Source organism: Manihot esculenta, chromosome 7 (assembly GCF_001659605.2).
Source record: "Manihot esculenta cultivar AM560-2 chromosome 7, M.esculenta_v8, whole genome shotgun sequence".
NCBI classification, from domain to species: domain Eukaryota; kingdom Viridiplantae; phylum Streptophyta; class Magnoliopsida; order Malpighiales; family Euphorbiaceae; genus Manihot; species Manihot esculenta.
This window is the reverse complement of record NC_035167.2, coordinates 14,488,301-14,512,214: the sequence shown is the minus strand read 5'-3', so window position 1 is coordinate 14,512,214 and position 23,914 is coordinate 14,488,301. Positions and strand designations below refer to the sequence as shown.

The window sequence follows — 23,914 nt, the reverse complement described above, 5'->3', positions numbered from 1 at the left end:
GAAAAGACTTTAGACCCAGATAGTTGATCTAGCATTTCATCCAATCGTGGAATAGGAAATCGATATTGAACTGTAATTTTGTTGATGGCCCTGCTATCCACACACATTCTCCAAGTCCCATCTTTCTTTGGAACTAATAGGGTAGGTACTCCGCAGGGGCTAATGCTCTCCCGAATATGCCCCTTCTTCAGTAATTCTTCCACCTGTTCTTGGAGGGTTTCACTCTCCTTTGGACTCATCTTGTAATGAAGCAGATTCGGTAATTTTGATCCAAGAATGAGATCAATCTGATGTTGGATATCCCGCAGAGGTGGAAGCTTGGATGATTCCTCCACTATCTTAGGAAACGCCTTCAACAGCTCTTTGACGTGTGGTGGTAAAGAGGGTGCATCCTCTATTATACCTTTTACTCTCACAATAAAGCCAGTGTGCCTTCAGATTTCTCAACTGCGCCTGATAGCCTCTGCACTCCCGTGGAAACAACAACAACAGTCTTCCCTTCCACTTTAGAATGTTTTGCAGAACCGGAAGGCAAGATAGTAATCTTCTTTTGATTCCACATGAACATGTATGAATTCTCCTTCCCCTTATGCAAAGCATCAACGTCGAATTGCCAAGAGCGACCTAGCAAAATGCTACAGCAATCCATATCCACAACATCATAATTAACAGGTTCAGTATAAGATTTACCGATCGAGATAGGTACGCTGTAGATTCTGTTGACCTCAATTGTCGGACCTTCCTTAATCCATCTGACTTTGTATGGCGAAGGGTGAGGCTGTGTAGGTAACTGCAATCTCTCTACCAATTGCTTAGCTATCAGATTCTCACAACTGCCGCTATCTATAATAGCCTGCAAATTGCCTCTCTTACTCGACACTTTGCCTGGAAAATCTTCCTCCTTTGTGTCTCATCCTTCTGTTTTGTTGAGTTTAAGATTTTCTTCACCACATAGGTGACCTCTCCATCTTTAGAACCAACAATAGATTCGTCATCGTCATCCACTTTCTCGTCAATTTCAGCCACCTGCTCAACTATATTAACTTGTCAACGGTCAGTATTAACTCCTCTACGTTCTGGAAAATTATTTGATCGATGACCAGATTGCCTGCAGCGGTAACATATGTCTCCCGTTGGCTTCTGATAAGGATTGGTTCTGCCTCCTTTTTCTGTTGTAGTGGTGATTGCCTTTCCCTTATTGTCTCTCTTTTCTTCCAGGGTATTCTGAGGATTGCCAGAATTTATAACCTTAGAAGGCTGCCCGCTGTAATTGCCTCTATACTGCTGCGTCCCTGTTGAACCAAAATTTTGGTAATTGAAATTTCGGTTGTACTGCTGATAGCGATTGTCGAAGCCGTAAAAAATAAACCTATTTTCAATCAACAAAATAATTTGTAGATAGTGGCAATAGGGTCGAACCACAGTGATTTGACACTACGAATTTTTCCTAATAATGACTTGGACAAATAAATAACAAAAGTAAATAAAAGGAGGGGGGATTGTTTTGAAGAATTACAACTGAGTGAAAGAAAGCAGTAATTAAATAAATGAGTAAATCAATGGGAGAAGGATTCTAGTTGAAGTATAGATCTATTTCAGCTTGTTTAGAATTGATCATTGATATTTTTGATACCCCTGTTTATTTCAATAAATTAGTTTAGGATGTGGAAGACGCTTCTCACAATCTAAATTTCTCCTTAGTTTTAGTATGATTAGGAAACGTTCGCTAATCAAACACTAGTTAACAAGTTGCCAAGGAACGTCCTTGGGTTTTTTACTTTTCAACTGTTAACTGCCTTAAGACTTAGAGAAACCTAATTCTAACCTTGCCAACCGCGTGGTCAAGTTTAGATTATGCAACCGATTATACTTGAGTATAAATAATCTAAGCAATTACGGACCTAAATTATTCAAACAATATATTACTCATGCAATTAAAAGCAATAGGCCTTAATTGATTCTAAAAGCAAAGCAATAATAATAGAAAGATCAAGTTGCATAAATATTGAAAATAAATAAGAGTTTAATAATGGAGTTTTAAATCTCCCAATTCATCACAAATCTGAAATTTCCCAACTTCAACTAGAAAAGAAGGTGTTTAGCCACTCATGGTGGACAAAAATACACAAAAAGAAAGAAGAAAAATAGAAGAAGAAGTTGTTGTGCTACTGCAGATTTTCTGCAGTATTTTGAATGCTACTTGCTGGTTTTGGTGCTCTCCCTTTTATAAGTGAAGAGTCCTAATTCAATTAGGACTTGGAATCCTTCTTTGATTTGGAATTCATGATGGTCTTTAGTTCCTCCTTGCTTTTGTATTTTATAATGAATAAAATTCTTTTGGTGAAGGATTTTCTTTGGGGTGGCTTTTGGAGTTGTCATAGGATTGATCTTGTAGTGTTTGAAGTAGGATAGGACTTCAATGCTCTTGAAATTTGAAATTTTCCTTTTTCCCGCGCTGTTGTCCTCTTCTGCGTCAGTTTGATTTGGGCAGTGATTTGCCCAAATCACTTGCCCAGATTATTTCTACAAGTCAGTCCCAGTTTCCTGCTTTAGCTTCCTGCGAGTAATTTGGCCAAATCACTTCGACCCAATCAATTTTCCAACTTTTTCTACATTTTTTTCTCCAATTTTCCATTTTCTTCCTTTTCTACAAAAACATCACAAAAACATAAATTAAGCTGAAAAAATATGTAATTAAACAGTAATAAAGATAGTAAAAATGTGGCTAAATTATGTTTGATCAACTATTGTCGTGGCTGCCAATCAACACGCTCTTCTGTCCTTTTTGCCATCTTAATAGCATCTGCCAAGGTAAAAATCGCAGCTACTCTCATCATACAACGAATTTCGTGATTCAGACCCCTCTGATAATGAGCAACCTGTTGGGCTTCGTTCTCACAGTTTTCACACCTCGCTTGCAACCTCAAAAACTCCTCGGTATATTCATCCACCCGTCGGTTCCCCTGTATACAATCATGATACCGTTTATACAAAACCTAAGCGTGATCGCTAGGCAAGAATCGTTGTTGTAACAGCCCGGAAACCGAACTGCCACCGGCACTAGGATCCAGATCGACTTAAGGTCGCCGGGACCCGTAGTAAGCCTGTTCTCCTGTCTGTATACCTGTGAAATCCCATACATGATCATACATTTGCTGTCAAAACATAAAACTTTTCTTCATTCCAAGGCTTAACCTGTGCATGCACTCTCTCTGTGCTCTACTAATCCCTACTAGAGCTCCTCATGGCTCTAGGCGGATCAAACTCATAATGTTAAGCCTGGTTTTGCTCATGATGCATGAAGCATGATAAAATATGCAGTTGTCAGATTAAAACATTAAGTTAAGTTCCACTCACCTTTAGTGCTCTCTGAACTGACTCTGCAGGTTCTGATACTGGACTCACTGCTGACCTCCCTGATTCCTCTGGTCCGTACCTACACAGGTGGACTCAAATGAGGGACCAAACTCACTCAAGAACATCTCTACGAAACTCCCCAAAACCCCTCTAAACAAACCTCAAACCATCACATAAAACATGCAAAAGAAAGCTGGACAGGGCACTTTCGGCGGCAGGTTCGGCGGCCGAAACCCCACTCCAGAGACGAAACTCATGCATGTTCGGCGGCACCTTCGGCGGCCGAAGGTCTCGTCCAGAGACGAAACTCACACGCTTTCAGCGGCCGAACTCCCTCTTTCGGCGGCCGAAAGTCTCTGTCTAAACCGAAAGCCTAGCTTTCGGGGGCAACCTTTGGCAGCCGAACTGCCTCCACAAGGGGTTCGGCGGCCGAACCTTCCTTCGGCGGCCGAACCTTCCTTCGGCGGCCGAACCTGGTTTTGCCCGAAGGGCAGAACCCTGCTCTGTTTCATACAACCTTTGCCCAAAAACCTACCAACATGCATATCAACTACTCCCAACTATGTTTGTTTGGGGTTTTAGGGTAGTTTTAGACCCCTTTGTGCATATATATGTGTATATGCTAGTTGGGAGTAGTTGATATGCATGTTGGTAGGTTTTTGGACAGGGCACTTTCGGCGGCACCTTCGGCGGCCGAAGGTCTCGTCCAGAGACGAAACTCACACGCTTTCGGCGGCCGAACTCCCTCTTTCGGCGGCCGAAAGTCTCTGTCTAAACCGAAAGCCTAGCTTTCGGGGGCAACCTTTGGCAGCCGAACTGCCTCCATAAGGGGTTCGGCGGCCGAACCTTCCTTCGGCGGCCGAACCTGGTTTTGCCCGAAGGGCAGAACCCTGCTCTGTTTCATGCACAAAGGGGTCTAAAACTACCTTAAAACCCCAAACAAACATAGCACATAACACTTAAACATGCTGAAACACCACAAATCACCAAAAACCTCACCTAAACCTAAACATGCAAACTACCCATACAAACTTCATAAAACCTTTCAAAACCATCAAAGAAGCTCAGGATCTTCACTTACCTCTTACACAACTTGAGGATGAAGGATCCTAACGTGGAGATATGAAGAAAAGCTCTTCCAAAGCTCCAAGCTTCAAAACTTGCTTCTTTTGCTCAAAACCTTCATAAGTCACCAAAACTCTTAAAACTCTTGAAAGATTGAATGAAAATCATGGAAAACATGAAAGTCAACGTAGGAGAGGCTGAAACTCACCTCTGGCTGCAAGTGGAGGAGAAATAACCTCCTTCCACCGACCCTTGGCCCTTTTATAGGTGGCTGGCCTGACCACCTTCGGCAGCCGAACGTGAAGCCGCAACCATGCAATGTTCGGCGGCCGAAAGTGACCTTCGGCGGCCGAACCTTTGCATTTCTCCCTTGTTGCCTTTCTTTCAAAACTCAAGTCTTTGGAACATGAAAACAAGTGAAAATACCTTGAAAAACATATGCATTACCCTTCTCGAGGGTTCCGACACCCGAGATTCCACCGGACGACAGGAATGCCGATGCCGGACTCGAGCCGGGTATTACAGTTGTTCAAGCATCTGCTTCATCAACACCCAGTTTCGTATGGGCTCCAACCTCCTCTGATAGCGTTCGTTTTGAATCAAATTCCACCAGGCTGCTTCACCCCCTTTTAACTTATAGGCCACAATTTGAACTTTGCGCTCCTCTTCCACGTTCATAACTTCAAAGAAACGTTCAACCTTTACCAGCCAATCAAGAACATATTCCACATCTAACGAACCAGAAAAGTTTTGAAGGTCTACATTAATCGTGTAACCTTCCTGATAATTCTGTTGGGAATTTGCAGGCACAGGATTGGCGACCACAGGATTGGCGGCCACAGGATTGGCGACTGGTTGGGGGCGTGTGGCAGCGGCGGGTTAGTGGATTCTCTGCTGCAGGGTCAGTTGTCCGATCATCTCCCTCAATTCTGCCAAAGATGCCTCAATCGCAGCAAGTCGCGCCTCTTGGTTATCTGCCATGGTCGAACTTTGCTCTGATACCAATATGATAAATGACTATTTAGACTCCATCAGGAGTTTTAACCAATATCGTTTGGTTAAGACGAAATAAGAGAAAAGATAGGTTAGAAGACTAAAAGTCTTATTGAAATTCCTCAAAGATTGAAAAGTGTGTTTCTAATAGCCAAGGGAGGCTATTTATAATAGAAATAAAACTATGCAAAATTACGAAAATATCCAAAATATCCAAAAAATAATTAAAATGTAAAATTGACCCCCTAAATGATGAAATTTCCATATCAAACTTTGTGACCAGGTCTTTAGCCCTCGTCACACTTTTGAAAGTCGTACATCTTGAAATTCCTTTTCCGAAAAGCTATCGTGGGTCTCTGTCGGACGTTGGCAGCAAAAGTTGGGTCCGGTCCAAGTCTGTCGTAAAATCCAAGGCTAATTGCTCCATATCATTGGTAGACTACCGAGCAATAGTTGTTTGCTTTTTAGAAGACAAGCTAACCGAATTATTCCCAAAGAATTGAATATACGCAGTTGTAGACACACGGTCATTTACATCACCCGCCCAATCTGCGTCAGAATACATGTAAAGTGATATGGAGTTGCTCCTCCTCAAACAAATACCATAACGCTGAGTACTTTTAAGATATCGTAAAACCCATTTTACCGCTTTCCAGTGAAGAGTAGATGGAGCGTGCATAAATTGGGAAAGCTTGTTTACTACAAAACAAATATGTGGACGAGTAAAACTAAGGTATTGAAGTTTACCAACAATTTGTCGATATTTAGCGGCATCAATAGGCAAGGAATCATCTGTATTTGAAAGAACCGTAGAGGAGCTCATTGGTATAGCAGCTGGTTTGGATTCCTACATGTTTGCAGTATGAAGAATATCAGCAATATAGGTGGCTTGAGACAAATAAAGACAATCCTTTTGTCGCAAGATCTCCACACCAAGAAAGTACTGCAGATACCAAGATTTTTAATAGAAAAATGATTTGCAATAGAAGCAATTATTTGCTGAATATCAGAGATTGAAATTCCTGTGACAATGAGATCATCAACATATACAATCACATAAACAATAGCAGAAGTCAATCGTTTATGGACAAAGAGCAGTCAGACTTTGAAAAACCCAGTGATAAGAGATGATTTTTAAGAGTATTATACCACACACGAGGAGCCTATTTTAACCCATAGGTAGCCTTGCAAAGTCGGCAAACATGAGAGGGAAATTGAAAATTCTCGAAACCAATTGTTTGAGTCATGAAAACTTCCTCATCAAGATTGCCTTGAAGAAAGGCGTTGTTGACATCAAGTTGGCGCAAAGGCCAGCTACATTGAACAGCAAGTGAAAGAACCACTCTGACAGTTGTTAGCTTGACCACAGGACTGAAAGTGGAATGATAATCTATGCCTGGACGTTGTGTGAATCCTTTTGCAACTAACCGCCCTTTATACCTTTTAACAGAACCATCAAATTTTCGTTTAATCTGATACAACCACTTACAAGCAACAAAATTTTTAGAAGGATCACATGAACGAGTTCCCAAGTTTGATTTCTCATTAATGTATCATACTCTGCTGCATAGCTGCCCGCCACTCTTGCATTTTGTTGGCTTGGGCAAAGGTATTGGGTGTTTGGTCTTGCAAAACTTGTGCCATATAATCAATGTTTTTTTATTTGTAAATCTGATTTTGTGATCGTGTAACAATATGAGAAGGTGGCAGGTCATGAACTTCTGCAGGTAAATTGGAAGAAGATGGGCAGTTTGGTGCAGGAGAATTAGGCACAGGAACTAGTTGAATGGATGAGTCACGAGTATTTGTGGATGAAGGTAAAGGTGGGGATGATGTTGTTGCATCAACTGATGTTGCACGACCAGAGTTCCCAAAGTCATAAGTGGCCAAGGATTCTGTTTTTCGGGTATTGGGATTTGTGATTGAGGGGAAGTACTGGTACTGGACGAGGTAAAGCTTGAGGGGGGGCTGGGACAAGTGGTAGGCGAGTCATGGGATAAGGTTTGAGATTGTGGTTGAGATAAGTTATATTATTGGAGAGACCTATTGGAACTAGAAACAAAGATGTTACAGTACATTATTTTGTATGGAAAAATCTGTTCCATAAATTCTACATCACGAGACAAATAAATTTTGAAGTAAGAAAATCAAAACATTGATGACAATGATAAGAGAGAGAATAACCTAAGTAAACACAAGGTATAGATTTTGGGGCTACTTTATTAGATGAATAAGGTTTGAGTCATGGGTAACATAAACAATCAAAGGTTTTTAAGAATAAATAATCTGGCTTCTTCTAAAATAACATTTCAATGGAGAATGTTGGGTTAAAGTGTTGGGACATTCTATTTATAAGATAAATAGTATGATGACATGCAAAAGACCAAAGGTTTGATGGAAGAGATGCTTCATAGAGTAATGTTCTTGCTGTTTCGACAATGTGTCGGTGTCGACGTTCAGCGAGAGCAACACGCTGCGGGGTATATGGAGGAGTTTTCAAATGTTCTATTCCATTGAGACTAAGGTATGAATCTAGACTCTAAAATTCACCACCACCATCAGTATAAAAAGAGAGAATTTTAGAATTGAAATGTTTTTCAACTAAAGGATGAAATTTTTGAAAATTTGGTTTGACCTCATTCTTGTGTTTCAAGGTGTAAAGCCAGGTTGCCGTGTGAGCTTCAGGTGACGAAGAGGATAATGTTGTGATTGGCCACTCATATAATCCATTATTACTCCGGCCATGCACCAGCAGCTTCTGAGTTGCAAGATCCTTCACAAAAAAAAAAATCAGAAGAAAAAAATTCAACTGAAATCATATTATCTTGACAAAAAATTTTTAACAGAAATTAAATTGATTTTAATTTGGGGAGCACAAAAAGTATTAGACAGCTTGAAAGCATTGTTAGATGCATATAAATGAGTAGAACCAGTGTGTGTAATTGGGATTTTGTTACCATCACCCATTGTCACTTCTTCAAAACCCTTGTATTCAGGCATGTTGTGAGGATCAACAGTGATATGATGAAAGGCACCGGAGTCTAGAACCCATGGTTTTTCAGACATTTGAGTAGCTGAAACAAAATTTGCTCTGGCTTGAAGGTGATTATGAGATCTGCTGCGGCATACAGAGGCAGTGTGACCATATTTATTGCACAATTGGCAAGTGACTCCATTGGAAGATGTGTAGAAGATGGTGGACGCCATAAATTTTGCTGATTGCCCCTGTTTGGATGCCACTGGGATTGTGGATAGGCTGGAGATTGCTGATATGTGGGAGATTGCTGATAAGATGCATTATTAGTGGAAGAACGTCGATTAGATCTATTGTTGCGAGCATTGGAGGTAGCTTGATTGGCAACAACTACTTGCACAGCTGAAGAAACTGATTTTACTTCATTACGAAGGTAGAGTTCATGATCAAGAAGTTTTTCACAAAGTTCCGGATATTCGATCGGGATACTTCTATTGCAGATTGCTGCTGCTACTTCTCGATAATTAGAACTCAGACCATTGAGAATTTTGACAGTAAGTTCAGCTTCCACCATTGGAGAACCCGCAGCAGCAAGCTCATCAGCAATTTCACGAATTTGATGAAGATATTCTGTGATGCTCTTGTCATCCTTGTTGATGTGACTGAGTTGATCTCGTAAACTGTAAATACGAGTGTGACTTTTGTTGGCATAAGTGTTGTGACGAAGTTTCCATGCATGAGCAGAGTTGGACGCACTACCTACGGTGGAGGCAATGGTTTGATCAACAGAGGCCACCATTGCTTGATGAATGAGGCGGTCTTGACATATCCATAAACGATAGGTTGGATTGTCTACAGTGGTATTGTTTTGAGTAATAGTGTTTGGTGGAGGGGGTGTGGTGTGTTATCAAGATGGATAGCAAGATCATGACCATCGAGGAGAAGAGTTAATCGAGTTTTCTAAGTAGGAAAGTTGGAACTGCCTTTGAGCTTAACATGCAATTGAGCAGAAGGGTTGAACTGAATTATTTGTTGGGTGAGGTTGGGATTGATGTTATCAGCATTTACAATATTTTCCATGGAGATAAGCTGTTGCTGAAAATTAAAAAAGAAGAAGAAAAAAACGGATCAACTCGTTTGAACTATGATAGCTCTGATACCATAAAGAAATATAGAAAGTGAAGAATGATTTGATGGATCACTTACTCAATGGTAAACACCAGTTAAATACAAAGCTACCTAAACTGAATTCCTTAGCCGTAGGAATATCAGTAACAGAAAGATAAAATCAGTATTGAAAAATAAAATAAAAAATGTTATAAAGTCAAAGGTATGAAATAGAAAGAATCTACTATTATTGCTAATACTTCTCTACATACATCTCTACTGTTTTGCAGCTCACTAAAACATAAAAGTGGTGTGAGCATTTAGTCGGTTCAATTTAAAATCGAAACAAACTAAATAAATTGAAAATTAAAATTTTAGTATTTTTCAAAATTAAACCGAATTTATTTTAAGCAGAAATTAATTTAAATCGAATCGATCGTATTCAGTTCAGTTCGATTCGGTTTGATCGATTGGACTTCTTAATGGGTTTTTTATTTTTTACACCTTATTTTTAATGTTCTAAAATTTAATTGAAATATTTCAATTTTGATTATGGTCTAATCTCTCTATATTATCAAAAATAATATACTATTGCACACTAACCAGTTCAGTTTTACTATTTTTTTTATCAATATCGAAATGAACCGAAAAGAATAAAAAATCGAATTGAATTTTGAATTAATTCGATTTGATCGAGTTTTTCAGTTTGAACCAAATACTACTCACCTTTAAATTAATGTTATCGATGCAATAATTTTTATATCCTAAACTTGTGGGGTTATAGAAATTCTAATGAGACAAGCACCCACAATAAGATAAGTAACATTAATGATTTAAAGACACTAATTAGCATCTCTAAATTAAATTACTAAGATAGCTAATAGTGTGAAGTTTGTATATATATGTAAAACAGTGTATTGATAGAGAAAATAGCTCAATAATTGCTTTCCTATTTATGTGAATCACATGGGTTTATATATAGATCTCAAAAACTTCTGGAATAAGAGAAAAGAATCTAGGCTATTCTATAATTTGTTACAACAAAATGCGCAACTGTACAGGGAGAAGAGAAGAGCAGCTCTTGTAAGATTTCTCGTGGGTCAAATATTTTGAGCATTTTAAACACATCGGCCCATAATGTTGAGAATCCTTCAGCGCATAGCTTTTTCTTCCAAAGTGCACCATTTTTTCTATTGGATTGAAATGCACTATTTCAATAATTCAACACCCCCTGCAAGATGGAGACAATTAGACAACTAGAAGTTCCATCTTATCGAGAAGGATCTTGAAGTTTGAAACCCCAAGTGCTTTGGTAAAAAGGCCTGCGATTTGGAGTCTGGAAGTAACATGCAAAGGCTTGATGAAACCATTTTCAAGTTATTCCCGGATAACATGGCAGTTGAATCGATGTACTTTGTTCGTTTGTGAAAAATAGGGTTGGTCAAGATATGAAGATTGGTGTGATTGTCATAGTATAAAGGGATGAGAAGAGAATGTGAGACATAAAATACATGTAATATGTTGTGTATCCATTTGAGTTCACATATCGTAGCGGCCATACTTCAGTACTTAGCTTACGTGAATGATTGACCGACTGTATTCTATTTCTTGGTTTTCCAAGAGATAAGTAATGATGGGTATTAAATCCGTCAATTAAAACCGATTTCTCTTTTATTGATTTAATAGATTTTGTAGATAGAGTGAATAAGTGTCGATCCCACAGAGACCTTAAAATTATTTAGTCTTTATGACGAGTGAGAAAAAGAATAACTATTTGAAACAAAAAGAGAGAAGAAGAAAATTGCTATTGGAGAAGTTGATTTTAAGAAAAATTAAAGAAGAAATAAAATAATGCGATTAGAATGATGAAACAAATAATTAATTAAAAAGTTTAGTCGAAAGTAATCAAAGTTGAGAGGTTTGCAGTTGTTCAATAATTAAAAAGATTATTCATTTAACTGTCCATTGTTTGGTTATAGTATTCAAACAAGCGAATCTCACCAATTCTTCTTTAAAATTAAATTAATTCGCCTAGCGTTTAGATTAATTTCTAGTTAATTACTAACCCCATCAAGCGTATAGATTTAATTAATTAACTGCTTTAAAAAGATAAGAATCCAAACTTGATTAATAATGGCAAACGAATTATTTAAATCAAATTAATTAGTTTCTTAACATAAACAAATATGTTATTGCTACTTGTATTAATCCAATTAAATAATTACTTACTTGGGTTAATTAGTAATATGTTGTCTTCCTACAAGATTCAATATGCCTCTTGAATTTCTAAAAGAACAACAATGGAGGTGGTATTCCTCGAAAATAGAAAAAAATTAAAAATAGAAATTAAAAACAAATCTCACAACTTTAAATAAACATCAATTTGATTAACTTTAAATCGAAAACGTATGTTTAGCCTCTAAGGGCCATAAAAAATTTTTAAAAAAATAAAAGAAGAAGGAGAAGGGGAGTTCGGCTAAAGAGGAATTGAAAGGAGAGTGTAGAGATGATGAGAAGTGATGATTTTTCTACTTCTAAAGCAACCTTTATATAGGCTTTTCTAAAACAAAAAAATAATTATTCAAAATTTAAAAAGAAAAAGAAAATAAATCTACTACTCCCATGATGATTCGTATCCTAATCTTGATCTAATTTTGTTTGCAATTATCTGAAACAGTTTTGAACTCTGTACAGCTCGCAAAACAGAAATCCTGTAATTTGTCTGTCGAGCTTGGGTCACAGTTTTAGGCAAGCCTGTACCTTCCAGACGAAAATAGCTCTAAAACAGCCACTTTTGGTTCCTTTGTACATTTTCAGCTCAAAATTTATTCAAAATTAAAATTATAGCAAAATCATGAAATTTAATATAAAAAAAGTGGTGAGTTTTGCAACTCATCATGTGAAGATCCGAGGAACACACAAAAGCCTATTAATGATCTCCTTGAAGTGACACAATACATCTAATCAACATTGCAATAGGCCTTGAGTTTGAGATCTGAGGAAGTGGGGAAAAATAGGCCTTTAACTGGTCATCCTTTCAGGTATTTTACAACATGAATTGCTGCTTGCCAATATGGTGTCCTTGGGTTTTGCTTGTACTATGATAACTATTGTGTGGAGTATGTGATGTCCAGATATGGTAGGCTTAGGTATAAGAGTCGCCCTATCAACCGTCTGTACCTTTTGGGGTCTTGTAATAGTTCACCATAATCAGGAGTTAACTTTTCTCCTATAGGAAATAGAAAAGCTGTAACTTTGGCATTTGTTAGTCCCGTGTCTTGAATGATCCAAGATGTATTTTCTTCGATTTTAAAATAACCCAGATTCTAATCTAGCAATTTCTATGCCCAAGAAATATCTTGCATGTCTCAAATCTTTTATTGCAAATTTGACATTTAAGAAATGCTTGACACTCAATACTTTTGTTTCTGATACACCAATAATGAGAAGATCATCCACATAAACTATAATAGCTAGGAATTAAGAACAGGAACCTTTGATAAAAAAAATAGTGGTCTGAAGTAGATTGAGTAAAACCATACCGTTTCAGGGCACTGGTTAGAGTCTTGTTCCATTATCTTCTTGCCTGCTTTAACCCCTACAAACTCTTAACCAATTTATAAACATACCCTAGTTGTGCTTTTGTGTAACCCTATAGAGATAGCATATAGATATCTTCATCAATATGCCCATGCAAATAGGCATTATTGAAGTATAGTTGATGTATAGGCTAATTTTGGATAGTTGCCATAGCTAAAAAGATTCTAACTGTGACAAGCTTAGCAACATGAGAAAATATATCATGAAAGTCTACTTTGGGAAGTTGACTATACCTTTTAGCAAATAACCTTGCTTTATGTTTGTTAAGGGTTCCATCAAGGTTATACTTTGTTTTGTATATCCATTTTGAGGCAATGGGCTTCTTGCCTCTTTAGCCTGCATATAGGATTGTGGTTCTTTGGTAATAGAAACATTAGCCACAAAATTAAAATATGTGTCATTGAAGTTGGAGAAACGTGTGAAGGTTTTAATTGATGCAATTTTGTCTGGGGCATGGTCACTGGAGTTCTAATCTATAGTAGATAAGGCAATAAATTGAGATAGCCAATTTGGCTTAATTGCAATCCTACTGCTTCTTAAATGGGAGCTGGTCGTTCAAGAGGTAATGTAGTCAAGATGGGTGGTGAGGGGGTGATAGGCTAGGTGGTTGAGGTGTGTATGGAGACAGTGTGGGGTTGTCATCCTAATTTGGTAAGCAATCTGAACTTTCATAGGAGATAGGAACTAGAAGGCTTTCATTACTCTGGTGGAATGTGTTTAGGGATTGATAGGGGAATTGATAGTCATAAAATTGAATATCTCTTAAAATAAAAACACTTATATCATGTATGCTATAAACCTTGTAGGCTTTAGATCTTATGACACACCCAATAAAGACACATTTTGAGGCTCTTAGGGCCAATTTATCCATGTGTGGTTGCGTATTGGTTGTAAAGTAAAGGCACCCAAATGATCTGAGGGAGGGCAGTGTAATCTAGCAAAGTATCAAACAATCTCATGTGGTGTTTTCAAACCTATTACTTTACTAGGTATGTGATAAGTTGTTAAACTTACTACTTTTTCTATGTTAATTTCCATGATTTTGTTATGTTCATAGTAGTAAAAAATGAATTTTCACTTAGATTTTAATTTTGGACAAGTTTTGAAGCTAAATAAGTTAAAAGGAACTAGTAGAGGCTATTTTAAAGCTATTTTGGACTAAAAAGTTCTGCCTTGTCCAAAACTGTGACCCAAACTCGATGAACAGACAACAGAGTTTCAGTTTTGACAGGTATACAGAATTCAAATTATTTCAGGTAGCTGCAAAAACACGAAGAATTTATTGATTTATTTTCTTTCTTTTTAATTTTAAATATTTTCTTTAATCTTTTTGTTAGAAAAAAAACCTATATAAGGGTTGTTTTAGAATTTGGAAGGCATCTCTCGATTCACCTTTTATTTTCTCTCTTCATTTAGCACCCATATTTCGGTTTCCTAACCAAACCTCTCTCTCTTCTTTTTTTTCTTTTACTTTTTTGCATTTTTATTATAACTCTTAGGGGCTAAAATTCTCTTTTTCAGTTGAAGGTTAATCTAGTTGAGATTTTATCAAAGTTGCAAGATCAAATTTTATTTTCTTTTCATCTTAATTTCTATTTTCATTCTTTTTTTTTTAATTTTTGAAGAATACCACCTCCATTGTTGTCTTCTTAGGTATTCAAGAGACCTATTGAATATCTTAACTAGACAACGTATTGTTAATTAACTTAAATAAATACATAATTATTTAATTAGATTAATAAAAGTAGCAATTAACATATCTATATATATTAAGAAATTGAGTGATTTGTTTTAAATAATTCGCTTGCAAATATTAATCAAGTTTGGGTTTTTCTTTTCTCAAAGTAATTAATTAATTAAATATACATGTTTATTGAGATTATTAATTAATTAGAAATTAATTTAGCACTTTACAAATTAATTTAACCTTAAAAAAGAATTGATGAGATTCACTTATTTGAATATTACAACAAAAAAATAAAAAATTAAGTGAATTACTTTTAAATTAATGATCAACTGATAAACCTCTTAACTTTGATTATCTTTAGCTGAGTTTTTAAATTAATTGTTTATTCCATCACTTCAAAACACTTATTTTATTTCTTCTTAAGTGCACAAATTTCCAATTGAAATATCTTTTTTCTATTTTTCGTTATAAACAATTCTTTTTTTCTTCACTTGTCATTTCAATTAAATAAATTTAAGGTCTCTATGGGATCAACATTCATTCACCCTATCTACAAGAATTATTGAATTAGAAAAGGCGAATCAGTTTTAATTGATTGATTCAACGCCCGTCAGCATGAGATTAGCATGAGATTTATGAGGTGGGTAGCTGTAAGAATGGATTCCCCTATAATTGCTTAGGTAATTTTGATTGGAACATAAGAAACCTAGTAACTTGAAATAAATGCTTATGTTTTCTTTTTACCACACAATTTTGTAGTGGTGTGTATGGGTAGGTTTCTTGATGGAGAATTCCTTTGGTTTTGAATAATTGGTCACAGGAATGGTTGGTGAATTCACTGCCATTATGAGATCTTATGATCTTTATGGTTTTTTGAAACTACGTTTGGGTTATTTGAATGAAATCTCGCAGGATTTTGTAAGCTCTAGTTTTATCGTGTAATAGGAAAGTCCAAGTTACTCTTGAATAGTGATCAACAATAGTTAAAAAGTATTTTGCCCCAAAAATTGAATGCATGGTATATAGTCTCCATAAATCAATGTGTGCTAACTCAAGAATTTAGAAAGAAGTAATCTTACTTTTAAGGAAACATGAGACCATTGTTTTGCCAAATGACAAACATCACAAATATGATTACTCAAAACTGGTACTTGTAAACAAGAAAGGTCAAAGTTGGTGATATTACAAGTTTTATTTAGTATGGGTAAGGTCCTTGATTGTGGTACAGTGGGTGCCTTATCTAGTTTATATAATCCTCCTCGTAAACTCCTAATGGTCAGCACTTCATAGGTTAGAAGGTCCTGCAAAATGCATTAATTATGAGAGAATTGAACAGAAATTTGTGAGTGTTTGGTCAATTTACTCATAGAGAGTTGGTTATATTTGAAATTTGGAGTGTACAGAACTTCATTCAAGATAATTTTAGGGTTCAGTAAGACCCTTCAAAAATATGCTATTGTATTATTTTTCCCATCTGGAAAAAAAATAGCACTGGTATTATCTAACTTAGCGGGTTGAGAAAGAGAGAAATTATGACACATGAATTATAGCTTCTATGTCTATTACCCAAGTTCCAGAGTCTATATAATTTTTACTAAAAGTGTAGCAATTAGTGTTAGAACCTGCAAAGTCATTGTAGCTTATACAACTTGCCTCATTGATGCTTGTACTAGGTTGATTTTCTTTCATGTATTTCAGGATTTCATGTTGAATTTGCGGCATATTTGCCATGTTCATATTCTAGTCTTGCTTCTATGTACCTTTTCCATCAAAAGGAGTTTCAGTATGTTGCATTACATTTGCTGCAATAGCTTCCTCCTTTCTTTTCTGCTTCATCTCTGTAAACTACTCTAGATAACCATGAATTTTAAAGCAAGTATCCTTGATATGTCAAATAGAGTTGCAGTGAGTGAATACTTTGTCTTCTTTTCTTCCTTGCATCCTCTTCTTATAATAAACCTTTCCTCTATCATTTCTTTGAACATGAACAATAGTAAGTGCAGTATTAAGGTCATGACTAGAGCTATTAGTGACTTCCCTTTATTTTTCAACTCTTAGCACCATTGAACGTGCTTTGTTATTACTTGGCAAGATATCCATTAGTAAAATCCGATTCCTCATGTGATCATAATTATCATTCAGTCCCATTAGAAACTGAATCAGTCTATCTTCACTATCAAGCTCACACATAGTTTTTGATGCACAACAGTTGCCTAGATGATATGAACTAAAACATGCAAGTCCATCTCCTTTTGGCAGCTCGCACTTACCATAATAAAGCCTAGTTTGTCCTTTGCTTTCAGAGCAATCACTATGGTTATGGTTCTGCTCCAGGAGAGGTTGTTGCTGCCATCCAAGGGCAGTCACCATGGTCACACCGGAATGGTCTGGGTTCAATAGTTTCAACATGTCTTTCACAGCTTTGTTGCCTGCATCAGTGGTTTTGGTGTTAGAGGCATAGCCTTCTTGGTTGGTAATTTCTGCCATTGAAAGCCAAACAGAAGAAAAATAAGTTTTCTGGATAGGGCAATAGAAATCAGTAGCATAAGTAGTGCTATAATACCGTGTAAAACAATGTATTGGTAGAAAAAATAGCTTAATAATTTCTTTCTTATTTGTGTGAATTACATGGGTGTCATATACAGATCTCAGAAACTTCTGGAATAAGAGAAAAGAAAAATCTAGGCTATTCTATAATTCGTTACAACAGAATGCACAGCTATACAGGGAGAAGAGAAAAGTAGCTCTTGTGAGATTTCTCGTGAGTCAAAATGTTCTGAACATTTTGAACACATCGACCCATAATGTTGAGAAATCTTCCAGCTTTAGCTTTTTCTTTCAAAGTGCTCTGTTTTTCCTGTTGGATTGAAATGCACCGTTTCAATAATATGGTAAAATAGTATAATATTATAAATAATAATTATTAAAAAAATAAATTAATATACAAAATTAAATATAAGTATAATAGTAAAGTAAATATATTGTATAAAAATAGATTTGCATTTAATAAATTTATAAGTTTAAAATTTGTATGAGAGTTGAACATTCCTATTTCTACTTAGAAATATTAATTTTAATGAAATAAATGACCGAAAGCAAAATGGAAGGAAAAGAATATTTGTCTTATCCATTGAATATGTGAAAAGAGAAAAAATAAAAATAAAAAGTTTCCATGTGATAGAAATTACTAAATCAAATTTTATTTAATTTTAAGTAATCATCACTAATCAAATTTTAATTTATAGATATATAAACTCAAAATCTTTAATTAAACTTTTGCACTAAAGAATTTTAATTTTTTAATTTAAATTACAATATATAAATTATAAATTATTAAAGACTAATAAAAAATTCAAAAAAGTCAATAATTAATAAAAAATAAAACTTTATAAGATAAACTCATAGATTTAATCTGTTGATAAGTGCATTTAAATAAATCTGAAAAATTTTAAAAAATCTCTCAGATTTACTTACCGAATTTAATTTAATAAAAAGTTAAAAATATTTAAATTATAATACAATGTTAAAAGAGGGAGATGATCTTGAAGGGGCTGGAACCACGGCTATCTGCTTTAACCGGCTAAATCGATTCGTAGTTATTGTAATGCAAACAAAATTTATTTTACAAGAATTGAATTAATTCGAAAAGTCTTTTGCAAAATTAACGATCAATCTAATAATTAATATTACTTTATTTAAATCTAATCTACTTTAGTTAATCTTATAAGACTTGAATTTCTATCTATTGATTTCCAATTTAATTTTTTTAATTAAATAAAACACTAAACTTTTTCATAAATTTTTCAATATCTTATACTCCCTCCATTTTACAATTTTTATTCACTTTATTTTTTTATATATATTAAAAAAAATATTTTTTAATAATATTCATCTTAAAATATTAAATTTTATTAAATATTAAAATAATTTAAATATTTATTTTAAAAAATAATAATTTAAAAATAAAATAAAATTAAATAGAATTATAATAGTGAATTTATATATTAATATAATATAAAAAAATAGATAATAATTTTAAAATAATTAAAAAAATGATAAGATAAAAAAATAAAATAAAATATTACTTTTATTATTTTAGATACAAAAAAATTTAAATTTTTTATTAAAATAAAAACTAAAAATATAAAAATAGAATAATAGAAATGATTAAGAAATAATATTTAATTAGTTGATGATTTATTTAGACTTAGTTCAAAACTTTATCTTGGTTTGTTTATCTTTTAATCTTGGGAAAATTACTTTGTAGTCCCTCAGGTTTAACGTAATTAACACTTCTGTCCCTCTATTTTGGCGACCCAACACTTAAGTCCCTCACTTTCTCTTCCGTCCAAATTCGCAGTCCTTCCGTTCAAAATAGCCGTTTGGGACACGTGAATTGACAAAATTAACCCTCTTCTTCTTCTTCTTCTTCTTCTTCTTCTTCTTCTTCTTCTTCTTCTTCTTCTTCTTCTTCTTCCTACCCAGCAACTTCTTCTTCTTCTTCTTCTTCTTCTTCTTCTTCTTCTTCTTCTTCTTCCTCCTACCCAGCAACTTTTTCTTCTTCTTCTTCCTCCTACCCAGCAAATCTTTCTTCTTCTTCTTCTTCTTCTTCTTCTTCTTCTTCCTACCCAGCAACTTCTTCTTCTTCTTCTTCTTCTTCTTCTTCTTCCTACCCAGCAACTTCTTCTTCTTCTTCTTCTTCTTCTTCTTCCTACCCAGCAACTTCTTCTTCTTCTTCTTCTTCTTCTTCTTCTTCTTCTTCTTCTTCTTCTTCTTCCTCCTACCCAGCAACTTTTTCTTCTTCTTCTTCTTCCTCCTACCCAGCAAATCTTTCTTCTTCTTCTTCTTCTTCTTCTTCTTCTTCTTCTTCTTCTTCTTCTTCTTCTTCCTACCCAGCAACTTTTTCTTCTTCTTCCTACCCAGCAACTTCTTCTTCTTCTTCTTCTTCTTCTTCTTCTTCTTCTTCTTCTTCTTCTGCAATGGGAGAAAGCATGAAAGAGAAAAAAAAAAAAAGGAATTTCACATTAAGAGAAGGGTATTTCTGGAAAAAATTATCACCTCTCACTTTTGACTCTTTGACCAAACGGTTTAAATGAACGGAAGGACTACGAAATTGGACGGAAGAGAAAGTGAGGGACTTAAGTGTTGGGTCGCCAAAATAGAGGGACAGAAGTGTTAATTACGTTAAACCTGAGGGACTAAAAAGTAATTTTCCCTTTAATCTTTAAAGTGTAGACAGTAGCCTCTTAAAATCAATAAAATAAAATTCCTGGTTTCTAGACTCCACGAATTTGGATGTATATTGCCACTTGCTGCCTAGTGCGCATATATGTATATAGATAGATCCAATTCTAAGGTATCTACTTTTTCCCTTTCAATCCTCAAAATCGACATTTTGTTTCCTTCGTTTTGTTAGGCTCGTTGCGAATCGCCTTAGCCGATACTCCATCTCTCCATCCACAAAAATAAATTTTGGGTCAATATTATTGAATTTGCCTTTGAAAGTTATGAGATTATAAATTTAAATTTTCGTCAAAAATAATACTAAAAAAAGAAAACTGTTATCTTTATTATACCCTAATTCTTTCTCTTTCAATATATATATATAATCTACTATTCCATTTCAAAAAAAAAAAAAATCTACTATTGATCTGTTAGATTAAAAAGTAGGATTAATAGAAAACAAAAGAAAATTTTCAATTTTTAACTTATATACTTAATACTTTTTCAAGTACACAAATTAATAATTTACTTTTATTCTACTGTTATAAAAATCATTAACGGTGGATAGATCTATTAAAATATAAAATTACTACAATATATAATTGTTAAAAATATAAAATTTGCACTATAAGAAAATAAATTCTTAGCGGCCATATTTTATTGAAGTGCATCAAACTTAAGCGCAATTAAATATTTTTAGAGGCTAAATAAATCTCCGATCACAAAATTATTTATTTTTTGTGATTGGCAAAATTTACCTTTACTGTTAATATAATATCCCGTCCCTATTACTCCAAAAATACTTGAAAAATTATGATTTACACCTTTGTTATCAAAAAAGAAAGTATGTCATCTGCTCTTTTTATTTATTATATAAAACTAAAAAAAGGAGAAACACACAACTTAGGATTCGATAATTTCTTCCTATCTATAGGTCCACTTCTTCCACCATTTCTCTATCCATTTTGCTACCTTTTGTTAACAATTCTTTACTATTTTTCTTTAACAATTCTTCAATGGAAGGCTTGGCCCAAGAGACGGTAAGGCTGTAGGAGTACATAGTGCAATATCGCGAGTCTCATGAAGAGACGGCAAGGCTGAATGCAATTTGAGGAAAGGTTGAGTGTAGTGTTGCTTGGCTCAAGGGATGGCAAGGCTCGAGGGAGTGATTGAATATGATTCTTTTCGGCTGGGGGATTGTTTTGTTAGTAATATGCCCTACAGCCAATCTGTTGGTTGTAGTTGGATATTATTGTTCGTATATTTTAAGTATTGAAATATAATGTTATAAATATAGTTATTTATTTTTAGTGTTAATTTAATTGAATTTCGAGTAAAAATAAAATTCATAAGATTATATTATTGTACAAAGGAAATTATAATGTGGTTATAATTATGAGATTCCTATTGCATTTAAGTAACGTCTCTAAATGTTTCTGGTCGATGTTCTTATAATAATTGGACAATAATTAGACCTATTTAGAGTACATATTATGTTCTTTCCTTTTAGAGGAAGCAACTAATCTCATAGGTTGAGATATGTGAGATATTTAAAACTAATATGTAGGTACTTATTTAATGAATAAGTGTACTGAACTGACTCGCTTGAGAAATCCATATGGAAAATAACCTGTGTCTATGGATTACTCAAGTGATGGTTGTGTAAGTGATCCTTTAACCTGAAATCAATAAATAATCTTATATAGGGACTTTTATATTTTTATTCATCTTACATGTTACTTAGTTCATGAGTTACAAATGGGGATGAATTGGATATATTATAAATGTATTTATATGATTGAGATATGATTCATCATCTTAGATTAAGTTAGAAAATGTCTCATTTGTTCTCTGCGAGCGTTGATCAAAAATTCCTTGCCCAAGGTAGAATGAAATTAGCAAATGAAATTTGAAATTTCATTCAATAGGTCAATGGTTAATGAATGAGAACTAATATGATTTAATATTGCAAACACATTACCTGCATCAAATATTAAATCAGGAGATGTGTGATAAAGGGATATTAATTATATTGACAAACCATCTATTGAAAAGTTACGTCAAACCACTTTTGATATTACAAACATTTGGGTAGCCTTGACATATTATTAGACAATATTCTTTACCTTCAAATTAATTAATTAGTTAATTATATTTATTGCTAATATATTTAAAACTTAATGGGTCACACACATAAATAATTATAAGAGAAAATAAAATGATAAGTTAAATCAAGTAGGATTTGATTGCATATGAATTGACATTGGGATAAAATTATAATTTGAAAGAATTACGATTTTGATATAATTAATTAAACAGGAACTTAATTAAAAACTGTTTAAGATTTATATGGTTTTTTAAAGCTCTGGACCAAAGTTATAATATATTTATTTAATTAGTTAAACAAATAAATACTGTTATACTGAAACCCTAGGGTTTTAGTATAAAAGGACATCAAAGTCTGAAACTTTTCTTGGCAGAAACCCTTTTGAGAGCCTCTAGAATTTATAGGAAAGGCAGAGAGTTAGCACTCAAAACCTCTCCCATTCTCTATCCCTTAGAACCGTTCTAAGGTTTTTCGATTACCATTCTGTGTAGATATGCTAGAGACCAGACACTTGGACCGTTTGTAGTTTGCGACAACCCAACCAAAGCGATCGATCTTGTATTTTGCTGCAAGAAAAATAAAAGGTATTTATTTTCTCTTTAATTATTATTGCTTTCCTCATTTAAACGTAATTTATATTGATGAAAAACTTTATTTTTATTTTTCTTTTGCTGCGTTCAATCCGATTGAATTCTAACATGTTTGATGAATTGTAGCAAGGCAACAGAGCAGACCCGATAGTCATTATTACACAATGTTGAGAGGTCGACATCCAGGCAAAAATTTATAGTAGATTTTCCCTTTTCTTTAGCAAGATTCTACAATTTCCTTTATTTATAAAGTTATATACTTGCTTCTAACCTCTGTAACTTCTTCCCAATATATGTAACTATATTTAGTAAAAATCTATTCTAGATACCATCTAAGTTCCTACGTCTCTCTTCTATTGACTACAATTGATATCAAGAAATATTAATAGTTGTTGTAGGAAATAGTTATAAAGAAATAGTAATACACTACAAGATTTTAATTAAAGAAAAAGCTATAATATAACACAAAAGCCTTGATATTCCACAAGGTTTTAATTTGTAGTAGTAATTTACACTTGATAAGTTCATCCTCGCATCTATTTTATTGACAAAATAATTATAAAAGAAACAACTTATGGTATATCACCACTTTTAATTAATTAAAGTGATAACTATCGTCTTGTATGACACATCAAGCTCTTGAATATCACCTTGATAAATTATGTCTATCATGTGATTAGAGCATCCGCTATCTAAAAATCAAATATCACTTGAAGTTATTTTACTGTCTTGATAAGCTATGAATAACTTAATCTCCTCTTTCTCTTTTACATAATTAGCTTGTTTTTCTCTTTTTCAACAATCTTCATTTATATATATATGTCCATAATTTTGTCAATAGTAGTATTGAATACCACTCTTATTAGTTTTCTGCTTCTCTATCATTTATTCATATTGCTAATTTCTTTATGTATACCTTTACCCCGATCGCCTCTACCATGACCTTCGTTGCATGAGTATCCTTCTTTTCTACTCCTCTACTAGTTGTCTCACCCTTTATATGAAAGGCTTTATTTGCATTTATTTGATTTGTATAATCTCACTTCATGAGATTTGAAGGGACCCATAAGTTCACTAAATGAGTATGTAACCAAGTTTTTAGACTATTTAATAACTGCTACAACATGATCAAATTTTAGAGTCAAACTCCTTAATACTTTTACAACTATAGTTTGATCTGAAATTTATTTTCTATACGACCTCATTTGATT

At 34.2% G+C, this 23,914-nt stretch overlaps 1 long non-coding RNA gene across 1 annotated transcript; it reads right to left on the bottom strand.

Moving 5' to 3' along the window:
- Positions 1-5,561: 5,561 nt before the first annotated feature.
- LOC110618984 lies at positions 5,562-7,414 on the bottom strand. The gene is made up of 3 exons (XR_006351373.1): positions 6,565-7,414; positions 6,163-6,262; positions 5,562-5,964 (listed from the first exon to the last, which is right to left on the bottom strand). It is a non-coding gene; the product is annotated as an uncharacterized LOC110618984 (long non-coding RNA).
- Between the last annotated feature and the right edge of the window lie 16,500 nt (positions 7,415-23,914).